The sequence below is a fragment of the Poecilia reticulata genome, chromosome 3 (assembly GCF_904066995.2).
Source record: "Poecilia reticulata chromosome 3, P_reticulata-male-v2, whole genome shotgun sequence".
NCBI lineage: Eukaryota > Metazoa > Chordata > Actinopteri > Cyprinodontiformes > Poeciliidae > Poecilia > Poecilia reticulata.
In genome coordinates, this window is record NC_088832.1 from 9,919,514 (window position 1) to 9,935,922 (window position 16,409).

The window sequence follows — 16,409 nt, forward strand, 5'->3', positions numbered from 1 at the left end:
AACATCTCAGGTATCAAGTCAGTGTTTTAGTTTTTTGATGGCCAAGTTCAAGCTGTCATCACACTGGACAAATTTAACAAACCATTCCAAGTTTGTGCATGCTCAAATTGCTGTTTGAATAGTCTAAGCTGTAGAATAGCCTCTGTTCTGTGTGAAGGGACCGCTGTGGACAAGAACTTAGCAAGTGCTAACAGTTCTGTAACATTATGATACGTTTGAGGGGTGAATAAAGTAAACCGTTCAGTGGTAGTACTAGCTAAAAAAATTATTGTAAAAGACCATATTTGATCTTTCAATTGGCAAGCTGTAAACAAAACCCATAGACGTAAAGAAAAATCTGGCAAATATGAAATAGTAAAAATAAGCAACCCTGACCTCAAATAGTTTGTCAGAATATTAACACTTAAAAATGTACGAATACAAACTGAACGTTATTGAATATTTAAATCTGTACTAAAAGTCAAACGCTACAAGAAACTTTGAGTTGAAGTGGTGTTAACGTCCTGTGTTGTAGTCTGACCGTTTAAACTATATTAAGCAAAGAATTCACTGTTAAGCCATTTTCTTAGAGTTAGTCATATGCCTAGCTCTATTCATAGCTACTCAATTCAAAGTCAGAGCAGCAATTATAACATTCCAGTACAAAATGAGGCACTCCTTCAAGAATTTGGCAGGTCATCGATTGTGACCGAAACATTACAGTGAGACCATCCCTTCATCTCACAAAAAAGAAATAGGAAACACCACCACAGTCAATATCCCAAACAAAGCAGAGTTGGAAATGAATCTGGTTCAGCCTCACCCTCATCTGCTGCAGCTTCTACTCAGAACAGAAAAAAACACACACAAGTGATATATTGGGCAAATTAATGAATTGTAGCAAGTTTTTTCTAAGGATCATGTATTAAAATAATTAGACAAACAATAAACTGAAGCTCATTAGTCAAATCAAACCAATAAAGAAACTGGTGATAAAAGTGTATGAATTATGGTGAAAAAAGCAAAAACAAAAAACAGGTTTATTTCTAAAAAGCAATTTTATTGTAGTTGGGGGAGAAAAAAAACAGCATTAAAGCCTTTGGATGTAATTTTTCGTTGAATGGAGTTAAATATTATACTGTTGCAAAGATACCAGGTCCCATCTCTCCCATTCTTATCTGCAGTACTTAAAAGTAATGGGAGATCTTTAATAGCTCATCAGTCCTTTTTTTTTTTTTTTTAAAACAGTCTCAAATTTAAAATCACTCAGTTGTTTAATAGAAACCAGTCTGTGTTTCCAAGCAAGTTTCAGTGGTAGGAATTAGCAGTGGGCTGGGGTTTGCAGGGCTTAGCAAACCGCAAAGGGTGAAACTCTTCCTCACCGTGGAATACGAGCGTGACCGTCACGCCTGACTGCCTCCAGTTAGCAGGACTTTAGCTAGGCCCCAACACTATTTAATGGAGGTTCTCTTGATTGTCCATACCGTGACCAAAAACAGATGCTTTTCGCTTTGCCAAGCAAAGAGCATTGAAGTGTGGTTGACCCGACACGTACAGTGGCAGACTAAATGCATTAGATTCCCATGCAAAATGTTCATGACAAATAGTTCCCCATTTTCACAAGTAATAACAATTAGCAAACGTTTATTTTCTTTAGAACGAGCCAAATTGTTCACTGAACACGGTTTTTAGCTAGGTGAAACAAAAAGGGCAACGATGTCAATAGCAGCTGCCACTTCATGTTAACAAACACTGAGAAAACTTTTGTTACAGCTATTTTGAGACAAAAATAAGTAGAATCTTCCAAAGAAAAGTCACAACCTTCATATAAAAGTGGTGAAGAATCTTTAGTTCGTGTTTTTTTCCCAATATAGTCCACTGTCCTAAAGAACACAGTCGGTATCAGAATGTTCTACAAAAATTGCCATCAATAATTTTGTTTTTTACATTTGCTCAACAATCAAATACTCCAAATACTAATCCTAAACCTGTCTGCATAATAACGGCCAGAAATTGGGATTTAGCATGAAAACTCAATGTTTGCGAAAACTAAAAACCGACAGTATGGTTGTTATTCTTTTGTTATTTAAAACACCTTGGGTTCCAAGAGATTAATATTTAACATGAATATATAATTTGATTGGCTAAAAGCAAATTGACACGCTCTAGTGCCGATTTGCTCAAGTCACCAGAAGGTCACCACATTTATAGGTGCGTCTTTATAGGTGAAATTTTTGTTTTTGAAATAAAAAAAGACTAAATTGTCCACAGTGACAAAAAATTTGTGTAATAAATTTAATGTTAAAAAAAGAAAATCAAATTCCAATGAGACTATATTTCTTCCACATATGTGCATCAAGTTGTTTTTTAATAATGTGAAACCACATTATTAAACTATGTTGAAACATAAAGAAATTTAATATACTTAGATAAGGCTCCTTTGTCATCTTAACTCATTAATAGGAAGGAAGAGTTGTGAAACAGCAAAGCTTGAGGCAAACAAGCGCTCAGTCTCTTGGCAAACAATACTGTGAATGTTTGCAGAGCAGAAACAAACTTTTTTTTTTAATCTACGGTTTAGTTACTAGTTTAATTGTGGGCAGGCAACTGTATTCAGTTCAACTGTGGGGGTCCACAAACAAATCGTTACTTTTCTTCTTGTAGAATCTATTCTCATGTGAGCTTAAAAACCAGACAAGCACCACAGAGAAAACGGCTCCAGATTACTGTAGAGTCAGAAGTCTATGAAAAGACACCAGGCAACTTACTGAGTGAATAATATACTGGACTACTGTTTGTACCATGGGCAGCTGTGCTGCTGCCATGTGAATGTCTAACTAGAGAAAGGGCATGGACGACCATTAACCCCAAATATCTGCCTGACTCTCTCCAAGCAGCTGCACAAAGAGGCAGAGTCACAAAGAAGCAGGGCTTCCTGCAGTATCAGCGCTCTGGCACACTTCAAGTCCCAGCAGCAGTGCCACATTTCAAAAATCACATCGACATGGAACGCAGTAACTTAGACCCAATTCATCAGTGACCAGGAGTAACGGTCCGAACTTTTAACAGTGCAGTAACAGTCCAAACGGCTTTATTTTATTTTTTCTTCCTCTCCCTCCAAACGCAGCAGAGGAGCGTTATTTTGCAACTGAAATATTGCTCGTAAAAAACGCACAAGCTGACAATAACAGCTGACAGTAAGTGCTGACATGTGTACACACTCAATCACTGCTGGCATTTGAAAGGCAGGAAAATGTGCGTCAGGGAGCAGAGGATGGCACGCTACATCTCAGTCATGATAGAATAGCATTTTTAGTCCCACTCTGAACACCAATAAAAATCAGACACATGTACTCGCGCCTTACGGCTTTCTGGAACCAGCTTCTTTTAGGTGCACAAGCACCGCAATCTTTCAGTACGTTTAAGCACCTTGATAATGTCACAACCAGATTATGGTAACATAAGAAGAAGGATCTATTTGAGCTGTATCCCTTTTATTTTGAACATAGAAATAGGAAGTCGAATGTTCTGAAAAAGATTAAATGGATTTGGCTGAACTTTTCATGACTTCTAATAAAAGAAATGATCTGGACAAGCTCTGGATCTACAGAAAACATTGATGCAAAACAGAATACAAAAATATGAGACATTACACTTGACCAGCTGGTAGATACTCATTTCAGTCATTTCACCATATTTCCTTTATCTGGGCTGAACGTCTCTCTGTACATTGCATTATTTCAGACTCCAAAAAGCTGAGTACAAAATGACAGAAACTGCAAGCATACAAGACAGCAAAGAGATAAAGTAGCAGTGAACCTACTTTAATCAGTTGCTAGCAAGTTGTTCTAAAAACTCATCCATGTAGATGTTTTGAATGAAAGAAGACAATCTCAGCCAAGTTAGCCAGCTTTAGTGTCAGCGAGGTGTGCAACAATATCAGAGAAGCCACAAAAATCTCCAACAAGTTATTTTTAGAGGACATTTACCACCGAGGTATTCCAGCTGTCAAATATTAAACTTGAAGGAAGATGGCGTTGCATAAGAAGAAGGCTCAACATAGCAACCTTAAATAAGTCAGTTGCTGTGTTTTATCCTTTGCAGATTTCAACCTATGAATCATGATGGATTTGGAAATGATAGGAACTGTTATAATGTCAGAATTTACAAACAGATTAGGGCTGACAGGCATGGTTTAGAAATAAAATGTCAGATTTTCTTTTGTACTAAATCAGATTTCCATCAACTTCCTCTCACATTTTTTCCTTAAAAAGTGATTACAAATGACAGAAAATATCTAGTTTGAAAAAAGGCTTTCATATTCATTCTTTCTATGAGTTGACCTGAAATCAAAGTAGAAATAAAAAGAAGAACACACTTGTCAAACAAGATGATGGATTGGGCAAGATGACAGCATTATGAACTGTGAAAATACAAGAGTGCTTTGATGGGGAAAGCTTTATTTTTAACTTTTCCAAGAATCAAATCTTCAAAAAGAGAACATTTTATCAATAAAACTGACTTTTCACCCAGGCCTAAGACAGATACTCATGTTTACCGATAGTAATATTGGATTCTAAAGGCTAAGCTAAAATCTAGGTAAATTAAGACCGTAGAGGAAAAGTGGTTGAAATCAAAACTAAGTAAATATTTATGTAGACATTACAGTTGTTCGACGTTATCTCGGCTAAAATGAAGAAGACTACAGAAGGAAGTTTCTTACAGAGCATGACAGTTTGATGTCTTACGCCTGCTTCGATAAGTAATTATACTGTACAGATATCCTACCATATTGAAATGGGTTTATACAGGATCAGAACCATAATAAATTAATAGAGTAAAACAAAGTTTTTAGAAATTTGGTCAGTTTTATACATATCTAAACATATCTATCGACAAAATTCATGAAAATAAATAATTACAGTGAAAAATAAACTGGTTTAAGTACCTGGGTTTGAAACTAACGTCATACAGCTACAAAATGGAAATGATGAAGTAGAAATGGATGGGTACAAAATTAGGTTTCAGAGTTGGCAGATGGACAAATTAACCCAGAGACGATTCAAACTGATTAACAGCATTTACCACTTAAAAAGTAGCTCTGGTTTACTGAATGGTGATCTGAGGATGGTTCTGAGATGCAATGTGTGAATTGAAACATTTAGGTTGAACCAAGGTGGCTGTTGCTCACCACTAAATGTCTAAGTGCCCTCAGGCAAGACACTTAACCCCTCACATCTACTGGTCTGTGTTTTATGTGTATCAGTGTGTATTTTAGTCTGCAGATGGGTAACTGACTAGCAGAGCAAACCTGAAAGGACTATATAAGTGCAGTCAATTTAGCATTGCAACAGCTCATTGGCAGTGGATGTTTGCTTAGCCTGAGCTTTCATTCGTCACCTCTGAACTCTCTACTTTGAACAAATGGAGTCAGAAACACCTGGAGCTGCAAAATGGTTATAAAGTACAATTAGCCTGCGTCACTAAGGGCAACACCGCATGTTTGCTTAAACATATTTACCTTATTCAGACATCCGACGGCCCTGTTTAAACAACTGCTGCCACCGTGACCACCGTGTCATCCATTACAAGGAGATGCACAGCACCCGCCCCCCACCCCACCATAAAACGGCAATCCAGCTCTGAGTGCACAGTCGCACTATGACCCAGAACACCAAGAAAGCACAGATTTGCTTGCTTTGTCCTCCGACTGTCGCTAGTATAAACAAACTCTTATCCGTCTCATCTTCCATCAACCTCCCCCGTTCTAAAGGTCTGCCTGCTCTCAGTTTCTCCGGTGTCAATCTGCTTGTCGATTTGAGATTCAAAGCTAACAGGTTGCCTCTGAGACGTGGCGCTCGTCCTGTTTGCGTCAACATCCAATCTAGTTTCTGAACAGGTTACAGTGACGCGGGATCATTTTAAGTGTGACATATTTTGACACGTGATCGTTCAAGTATTTCTCTTCACTGCCATAAACAGCGAAGCTGAGTTTACGTTCCTCCGGAGAGAGTTGGGTCTCTCGCTCTCCAGCAAATACTAACAACCTGAGAACTACTTTATAGGTATAGTTTTAGTAGACAATTTAGACTGTTGGCTGTAAAAATGCAGCTAGCTCACAAAAAGAACATCTTGTACTTTTTCCGTTGTCGTTTTTCAAGGCTTATTAACGGTCGGTATGATTACAAAGCTCTTTTATTAAAAAATGTGTTTTGTCTTCAAACTAAATCACAACACGATAGGGAGGGAGAAACTGATGGCTTAATAGAAACAGACAGAACTGCTCAGTTTCAGATTTTATTGTCGTCCATGTAAAATCCTCCTCATCAAATCGGCACAAATCTGCCGTTAGTTGCCGAGTGAGCTAAAAACACAAGCATGTTATTTCCAAACCAGTCACTGCGGTCTAAATCACTCACATTAAAGCTACAAGATTGCTGCTCTAGCTGTTTAGACAAATGTCCACACTGCAAATGTTTTTATCATGGCCAATAAGCTTCATGGTAATGGCACTGAAGCCAAAAGAAAACAACATGCACTCCCCGCAGCTACGCAGCGTGATCTGTCCAAATCCATTAGGTTTTTTTTTCCTCCCCCCTCTGAACTGTTGCTTTATTTGCTTGTATAAGGGTCTTTACTCCTGAGATTAACTGTTCTTTCTATTGATTTCCCTCAGCTGAGGAACTGCGTGATGCTGTTTATCACGGCATGGCACGCGTTTCTGGTCCAAATGAAGGTTTCTGTTGCATCGGTGTGATAGAATAACGAGGAATAGAGGAAAGTACTGACAACTTCCTGCAGTTTTATTAGATATGAGGTTCGTGATGAATGTTTAATATGGACAGAGGGAGGAAGTCATAGTACCCAGAGAGAACATGCTAACTTCATGCAGAAGGACTGAAAGCCGAAGTACCTTGTTGGTTCAAGGGAACAGTGCTGCTAACTGTGCCACCTTTCACTTTGGTTTTTAAAGAAATTATCCCTCATTTTGAACAATAAAATTAGTATATCTAAAAAAAATATATGGAAAATTAGTTTTCCATTTTTTGTTCCTTATACCAAAGATAGACACTTGTGTTTAAAAATGATGCAAGGTTATCCTCATTTATTTTGTCAATGCTTAGGTTGTGTCGTTGGCAGAGTACTCTAGCATTTTTTACAATATTACAGATAGAAAATGAAGACAGGAAAACTTTTTAGATACCAATTATAAGCGAAGCCTTGCAACGCCTATTCTCAGAATGTCCCCATTGCTCTCTACTACGCTAACGCTAGCTCCCCACAACGGAGTCTGTCGTGAATGCTCGTGCTAGTTAGCATAGCCATAAAATAACGGCAGATAAGACAAATTTCCTGTAACTTTAAACTGTTTCTCCACCATTGGGCATGGACAAGCATGATTGACAGTGTTAATTTCCACCTCCTGGCTCTGACAGGTTGTTTCTGAATGGGACTGCTGCATTTCTGCTCCTCTAAAAGACATAGGAGCTCAATTTCTTCACAAAATTATCTGTATCATGTTAAACTGTCACAACATTAGAGGCAGTTTCAACAAACGTAAAAAAAACAAAACACATTGTTAATAAATGTTGCATACAGCAGCTTTAAGCCAATCAGATGCGTTTTATACTCCACTTTTCTTCCCATTGAGCCTGGCTTGCAACAACATACTCTATTCTGTGCATATTACAGAGTTGCTTCAGGTGACATGCAGCCAGAACATTAAAACAGCTTTCTTAACAGAGTTAAGTGTCAGAGAACGTGCTGCAGAAAGAACTTCAGTGCTCTTGTTATCATTGTTGAGTAAGTGTAACACTGATACAGAGTTAATTTGATCAACTTCACTGTAGCATCCGACCAGGTCTCAGCTATCAGCACATGCCTAATCCCAAATGACTCGGGTTGGTGCTTAGAGCAAAACAAATCCTGATTGGGACACCTGTGCTATGGATGGCAAAAATAAAATAAATGACAAAATTACAGCTCCAGATTTTATCCTACTTTTGTTTGTTTAGTGATGTGAACATTTTTCTTCCTTAGCTGAACCATGCGTGGGCAAAAGCTGCTTTGATAAATATAGCTTTTTAGGTAAACTGTTAAGCCATAAAGCATTTGTTTCAACATGTGCTGCTAGTGAGATGATTTCCTAAACAGATTTTTACTAAAAACAGACCTTATTTTTCCAGAGGAATTCAAGTTCTAGCTAAACCTCCTTCCTTGCTTCACTCTGCTGCGACTGTGTAATTTGCGGATGTTCTCTAATTTACTCATCAATATCACAAGTGAGGCTGGTGTCGTCTGAGAAGCAAGCGTTATTTTTTACTTTTTTAGCCTCTTTGATTCGGCAGATGACAGTGGATTCTACGCTATGATTAGGGCGACAGGGACAGATCCTCCCACACGCTGCCACCGTGCTACAGTATTGATGTGCTCTGAGGCATTCCCGCACATCACTTCTTCAAAGCCCTTTTCATGCTCTACACTAAGCTCGACACACACACGCAAAAAAACAACAACAAAAAAAAACTTCTTTTTAAAAGTGCTGTGACATTTTCCTCCCGAATCTGGGAGGACACTAAACTGCTTTCTTTCAACAAACTAAACAGCTTTCTGCAACAATCGTTTAAGTGGAATATTCAATTAATTAAGTGGAGATGAAAAATTACCATATGCGAGTTGCAGGGAAGAAGATAATCAGTGTCAGAATCAAGTGAAGCACGGCTGAGTAATGAGGTCATGTTGCTTATGAGAGGATGAATGAAGACGGTATTGAAAGCAGTGGCGTTTTAGCCATGCTAAAGCGATTAACGCGGCAACGGCGACAACAAAAAGGGGAAAAAAAAACTAACTTGAATTGGCATTTCTTTCTAAGAACACACACAGCGCGATACTTAAAAACCAAAAGCAAATGAGACAGCGTTTCTGCTGCACTAAACACTGTGCACACAGGCTATAAAAGACAATATCTTTATAGCCAGTGTGGGGGGAAGAGTTGAATCTAACCTGGGCTCTCATCCCAGGAAAAGATGGATCACCAGTTTTATGGCAAAAGCAGCAACTGTGCAACAAGCACTCAGTGTACTTTTTTTTCTGCTGTAACTGGCAATTCACAAATTAGAAATCTAATCAATGCTGCAGAAACGACTGCAGAGTTGCATATTCCTTTACAGCTTCACGGCCACATACTGTACGGCTGCAAAATGGTAGGCACAGGGAAAAAAAAAAAGGATTTAAAACTGTCCCACTCAACAACATGGAATAAGATGTAAAGATTAGCAAAATTTAAAGAACAGTTCTTATTCTTACTTTTCTCTGCTGAAGTGTTTGTCTCGAGCTCAATATATACCGTAGTGGGCAGACAATAGGTTGTAAAGACACTAAACCAAACTGCATTTAGCCTGTAGATCTGTACCATCACTAAAATGTCTGCAACCATTTTTCCTTCAAGTACAGTAGTAGAATTTGTGTATTTGTTTAGAGCTGTTGCCTTGCAGCAAGAAGGTTCTGGGTTCAATTCCAGGCCCCGGTCTTTCTGCATGGAGTTTGCATGTTCTCCCTGTGCATGCGTGGGTTTTCTCCAGGTACTCCGGTTTCCTCCCACAATCCAAAAACATGACTGTCAGGTTAACTGGCCTCTCCAAATTGTCCCTATGTGTGAGTGTGTGTGTGCATGGTTGTATGTCCTGTATGTCTCTGTATTGCCCTGCGACAGACTGGCGACCTGTCCGGGGTGTACCCTGCCTGTCGCCCGGAACGTTAGCTGGAGATGGGCACCAGCAACCCTCCCGACCCCACTGAGGGACAAGGGTGTAAGGAAAATGGATGGGTGGATGTTTATTACAATTTTTTGCAGAAAATGTGTCTATTTGCGGAAATCTAAAATATTTAAAACATCAAAACACAAATGCAGTGTTGGAAGATGAAATGCTAGGTTTGTTATGTTATTGGCTGTTACGTTATTGGCTGGAGTTTGCTAAAAGCCAATCCAGAAACGGCAAGTATTTTCCCTTTCGCTGATTGGCAGTAACCCCAAGAGCAAAGAAAAGAGCTAACACATAGAATGTATGTGCTAGCTCTTGCGGTAGCACAAAGATGGCTTCGTCTGTATATTTGGAGTTTGAAATATTAAAATAGGAAAGTTAAAGCGCCTCAAGAATTTGTGGATTTTAGCTATTCAAATAATCACAACGAGCAGGTTAAAAATTTATCAGATGAATAATTTAGATTTTTGCCTGAACTCAAATTTACAAAATGTTGTCTGCATTACTTTTAAATAGCTGATATTTTTAAAGGCCTCACAGAAACAGCCAACTCAGATTCAACTTTCGCAACGAATTGTATGTTGGCATGGCGACCTTAAAGCCACATCGACTGACTGGGAAAAGACTGGATTGAATTGTTGAACCCCTCAGGGCTAATTAGCCTAAAACTGGCTAATTAGCCTAAAACTAGTTAATGACTGGTTAACTATGACTTAACCAGTCATTGTTAAAATTTTTTCTCCATCTCCACCAAACTCAACTGTATTTATTCCGATAAAAATATGCAGTAAAAAAACAGACATAAATTAAGACAAAGAATTCTTGTTTAGCACAAAGTTTAACAACTAACATAAAAAATGTTGGGTAATAAACTTCCTTTGGACACTAATAAAAAATAACTGAAGAGATCTAATATGAATTAACGGTGAGTAACCTTTACCTTCACCCTGAACATTGCATGCTTGTGAAAAAAAAAAAAAAAAAAAAGCCCTGCATATGAGCATCAACTGAATTATGCATCTTGACATTTACTAACAGCAATTTTATAAACGACACAAAGGCAAAAAGGTTATAGCTTTAGAACAAAATGCTTCAATTTCCTTATTTAAAGAGCTGTTAACATCCCTGAAGGTATTTGAATGCCCATCTAAATTAGTGTGCACAAGCCAAATCCTTCCTTAGCTTGCCTTTAGTTGGTGTGTGGCCATGAGATGATGGCAGCCTTACAAAGCCAACATAATCCTCCTGTCCTGGACTAATCTAATGCCTCAGACCTCTAAACAAACATGGTTAAACTCCCTTGTTCCACTGTGTTTCTTTTGATATCCAACCCAACGCAGAACAGGTTCTGTACTGCAAAAAAAATCACCACTGAGCAAGTTGGGGAGGGGAATTCCACATTTGAGGAAATGTATATTTCATGAGCGAAGACTTATGCCAACATCTGCAAAGGCAACTGAGAAAAAGGCAGAAAGCCATTATGCCATCACTTTTACATTCAGTTCCCAACAGCTTGTTTGTCGCCAACGTTAAACTGTCGAATAAGACGGGGATTCGCTCGAGTTGCGTCGCTCGCATTCGACGCCGAGTGCTAAATTTCTCCTCACATCTGATGTCTGTTAGACTCATAAAAATGTGTCTGGCAAATTACTACAAAAGCAAAGCTCCCCAACACCTTCGTCACGACGAGCACACATTACTTCTATACTTCTAAAAAAAAAAAGAAAGAAAAAAAAGATAATATCTGCTGAACAGAAATTGAAAAGATAGTTGGATAAAAACAAAGCTGCTCTCTTGACAGTAGAGAAGGCTGACAAAAATATGATGAGCCACAGCCAACGGGAAGCACCAGACCTTCTACATGAATGAATTCAATTTTAGGGCAAATCCTCTGGGCCTCATGTTGGGATATTACCATCTTTCGTATTGATTCTAGTATGACAAGAGAGGAGGAATGCGTAATAAATCTGAAGATAAAGCACCCTTGTAAGTAGAAAATCAATGACAGACAAGTTGGTAAAGAACGCATACAGATTAACCACTCCTAAAGCTTCTGCAAACAGCTTTAATCATTACAGGTACAACTACTAAATGACACTCATTCCTGTAAAGCTGTTGTGTTGCTCTTCACACTAAAAGCTGTTTATTTGGTCAGATAGCTCACTACAATTGATATGCTCAGCACTTTGCAGTTGAGAGATCTCAGATTTATCAATTATTTATGCTTTTTATGTTCTTAAAGCCGTGTGTGGATCTCTACCGAGGCGGCATTTCCTGTATGTCGCAGAAAATTGTTTTCTGAACAACAACGTAATTCTGATCTCCGCAAAAAAAAAAAACTAAACCGCGGGTCTGGTGCTGACTGACTGCTTTGCCAAGTTCTGCCAATGTGTTACCAAGACTGGTTAAACGCTCGCCGCACATCAGCTCTGCGTGACACACAGCATGACAGGGTGTGAACAGTTCTTTTACGTTTTTTTTTTGGTCCAGTCGGACAAGCCAACAGACTAAACATATAGCCGTGTCTAATTATGTTATTAGTCAACAATGCAGAGAGCTCAATGAGAACAATTAAACTTCTCAATGTTCCTTTTATTGCTTTGGGAGTTTGTGGATTTATATACACAAACAAGAAACCACTCAAACAGAAAAAAAAAAACTTTCACACATTGTGTTCTACATGAATGGCTTGGGTGTATGATGAAACTCCTTGGCCAAGTGATGGCTCTTCTTTTACAGCAGGCACTTCAAATGTTTTACGAATCTTTTTATGTTTTTCTGAGGATGAAGACATTTCTTGAAAACAGTCATTTCATAGTTTTGCAGTCTTGTAATTTTTTATTTTTTATTTTTTACTGTGCGTCAGACAGTAAAAGAAAACACAACAGGGTTTGTTTCATACCCTTTTTGATTATACAATTGTTTTGAATAATTTTTCTAACTCTATTTCGAGGAATTCAAGTAATGGGAGTTCAGTAGATAATATCTACTACAGAGTTTCCCACAGAAAACCTGCTAAGCCCGGTGAAAAGGATGCTAGGGGAGTCCACTAGTGTGCCAAAAAATGTTGCTAGTTACAACAATTCAGAGATACAAAAGCAACAGGGTGGTGAAGGGACGGCACAATTGGTGCGCACCCCCTCACACCCAGTTCAACTATAAACCTAGCTTAATCCGTCTTTGCCGTCTCTGGTGTAAAAATCACCATATTTAAAGCAAACAACGCTGAGCTTGGTGGAGGGGCAAATAAAGGCTGGTGGCCCGCCAGGCTTACAGTACACTGAGGGGAAACATGTTCCAATAGGAGGTCTGTCAGTTATTTTAGTTTTATCACCGACAGTAAATCATATTTCCATCATTTAACATGTAACAACAGTGATAATAAGGTTTTCAATAATATAACAAAAAAAATTAAGTCATACATAAAATTTGACAATTTTTATGATTATCTTAATTATAAATATAATTAAGAAACCAAGATATGGGAGAAATAAGTTGATGTGAAAACGTTAGGCAATTACATAGTTAAGACATGTTTTGTTTACAGTTACAAAATGGGAACTAATGGAAACAATAAGCATATGGAAAACTAATATCTCAAAATGGCCAATAGATAAATTCACCAAGAACCTGTGCAAACAACATTATATTTAAAAGGAATTTTCTGGAAAAAAAAAAAACAAATACAAAGATTAAACTCAACTTCTGTGTTGACCAGACTTTATTGTGTTGTAATTAGGGGCTGGTTATTTAGTCTGTTTCCCATTTTAAACTTTTTACAAAATCCGTCATTTCCTATTCAACTTTTTCGGGTACAATTAGTTATTATTTTGTTATAAAAAGCCTACTGGGCTCGTCAATTCATACTCACACTAGAGACGATTTCTTTCGTGTTTTAGCGACCGCTGACTAAGTGATTTGTTATCAACTCTTATCTTATGTGACTTCAATAAACAATGTCTAATAACTGGAGGTCATTTAAACCATTACGCATGCCAAAGGTCATGTACAAAATGGCGGTGTGTGGGTTTGAAATGGGGTAGGAACTGGTGGAGGAGAGAACCGAACTGAAGGCCATAAACACAGTACGTAATTATATGCTCTCCAAATAATACAAACTGAAATCTTATTTGGAAAAAAACAGCATTTGAGGTGTTAATATGGTATTCTTTAGTCCTCGTTGTTTCATGCCCAACGTATGGGGGTGTGAATGGAACCCACTTCCTGCGGGTTGTTTTGTACCAACCATGTGTCAATTCCTACCCCATAGGGAGACATCTTGTACTGGCTTTGGCCAATTTAAAATAATGTCCTTCACTCCTTTGCAAGCAAGAAGCAGGAATGTGACACCAATAAACAACATCTACCAGGCAAAGTTGGGTTAGACTTATTATGCTTAAATCAAAACCCCTAAATGATCAAATTTCAGGGTCAACTCAAGCAGTCCAAAATGGGTATCAGAACAAAAAAATTTAAAAAAGACCTCCAAGTAAATAAAGCAGTCTGCAAAGGTTTTACAAGAACAACTGGTAAGTGACAAAACAGAGAAATATAGATATGAAATGGGTGACAACCTGGGTGAAGGACTAAACTGAACTTTTAGAAGTCTATTAAAGCAGATTATTTAAGTTTTTGATGTGGACAAGGTGTTATGGTGGTTTAGTTCATGCAGCAGGTCAAAACACTAACACAGTGATTAACTTCCTCCACTCCCCAACACTCAAATCACCAAAAGAAGATTGTCCTAAATGTCCAAATGCATTTATTTAACCACTAGCCACCATTTTGTGGCATTTAACGTTTCATTAATAAAGACTTTATTTGAAGACATAACCAATGCCAGAAGGGACCCATGTTCACACTGCTCTTACAGCTGGCCCAGTTAAAGAAAGGAAACGTGGAGAGAGTATATGAAGCCTTTCATTTTCAGTTTTTCTGTGGGTCCATTCCACTCAGGACCCCCTGGGGTCCCACGGTTCTTAGTCTGTCCTGCTAATGTTTCACCACAACAGTGTTTCCACACACCTAAAGGAGCAACATGAGTGCACTCAGACATGTGTTTTTTTTTCTTTTTTACAGTTAATAAACGTTATTGTCCCCAGAGGGGGGATAACTGACTGTAGCGCTCCTCCAGCTAAAGAAATGTAGTTAGCAGTTACCCAAATGTAGCAGCTCATTTCAGCTATTTCTAGGACAGCTGAAAGCCTAAAAAGCGAGCAGAACTGAGTTAGCTTGGCGTAATGAGCTAACTACCGTGAGAGTAAGGTTAGCAGGCTGGCACAGTAACACAATGAGCTCAGAGTGCAGTCAGCCCTGGCTAGCTGCTGCATGCTGTGTTACAGCTAGCCTCCTAACGTTAAATGGCTAACGAGTCGTAGCAATGTTAACAATGACAGAAAAGGATTAAAAATGGGACAAACTTACCGACTTAACTAAACAATCCTATTCCAAACCGCTCTCCGTCCATGGCGGTGTGCGCTCCGTGTAAAGAATAAATCAACGTGCAGGCGACTGAGTTTGCAGTAAAACCTCTAAATACAATCTGAAGCTCTAGTAGAAACCAGTGGCAGCGCACTCCCCCAGACACCCAACACAAGAGAGGAGGGGAGGCCAGCGATTCACTGGACTTCTGCCATCACACTTCGAGACATCGTCCACAGCGAAAACAGCCGAGTCCCAGGCGCATTTTCACCGCTGCCTTCCCGAGCCCCAAGCGAAGCGGTTCTTCGGTCGCAGCCTTCTGCGAATGAATTCCACAGTGAACGGCTTTCCATCCAGGTTAATTCCTCCGTGTTCGCCCGTTTGTGAAAGAGAGCACCGCGTTTGCTTCTTCGTGTGGGAACCGATACAATGTAGTCAAGCAGCAGGCAAGCAGCAGCAGCAGCGAGAGCGACTAGGAAATCCAGGAGAGGAAAGTCGGATTGAACTGTTACACTCTCTCCACAGCTCCACGGAGCGAAAGGAAAAGGTGGAACTGGATCAACCGGACTGCGATTTGACGAGCCGGTTTTTCAATGGGGAAACGTCCACCATTTGATCCCAGCAGCAGCAACCATGAGTTGACACACACAGAGGCGTTTGTGTGGTGGTGTCTGGGGGATGGAGCTGAGCTTTTAGAAGTACTGGGGTCACGAGTTCAAGTTGCCTCAATCCCCAGTTTTGAATTTGTTTCATACCTCTGACCCACAAGGTCAACAATGTCTCTCAGCGTGAAAGTTGTATGTTGTTTTTTTTACCCTATGTATGTGGAACATTACATAAAATGACACAAAACTGACTGACATCACTTGATTAAGCCTATTAAACTAGAGACTGTGTGGCACATAAACATTAAATGCCCATTTTTCCTTGATTGCCACTGACCGGTCAAATTCTGATTTCCATAAATAATCAAAATACTTAACTACAAGCAGCAATAAATGGATATGTGATGGCTAGATGGATGCAACATAGTTTGTTTACAGATACATGATAGAGTTAGTGTAGCAAGTTATTTTATTATTAGCTGATTATGATGCCGACCTGTTGGCTGTTCTTTCACTTGGTGATTTGTTCATTAAATATACCTCCAAAAAATGAAACTAGATATTTATATATACAGGAATATTCTTCAAAAGATTTGGCACATCATTTAATTCTCAAATTAACACCTGGAACCAAATTAAAGGA

General features: G+C 38.9%; 1 protein-coding gene across 1 annotated transcript in view; it reads right to left on the minus strand.

The window, feature by feature from the left end:
• The window catches only part of znf609b (zinc finger protein 609b), a 96,457-nt gene extending 80,694 nt beyond the window's left edge, over positions 1–15,763 (minus strand). The window contains exon 1 of the mRNA XM_008404680.3: positions 15,165–15,763. The gene's annotated coding sequence lies outside the window, so the exon portion shown is untranslated. The remainder of the gene's footprint in view (positions 1–15,164) is intronic.
• Positions 15,764–16,409: the final 646 nt, after the last annotated feature.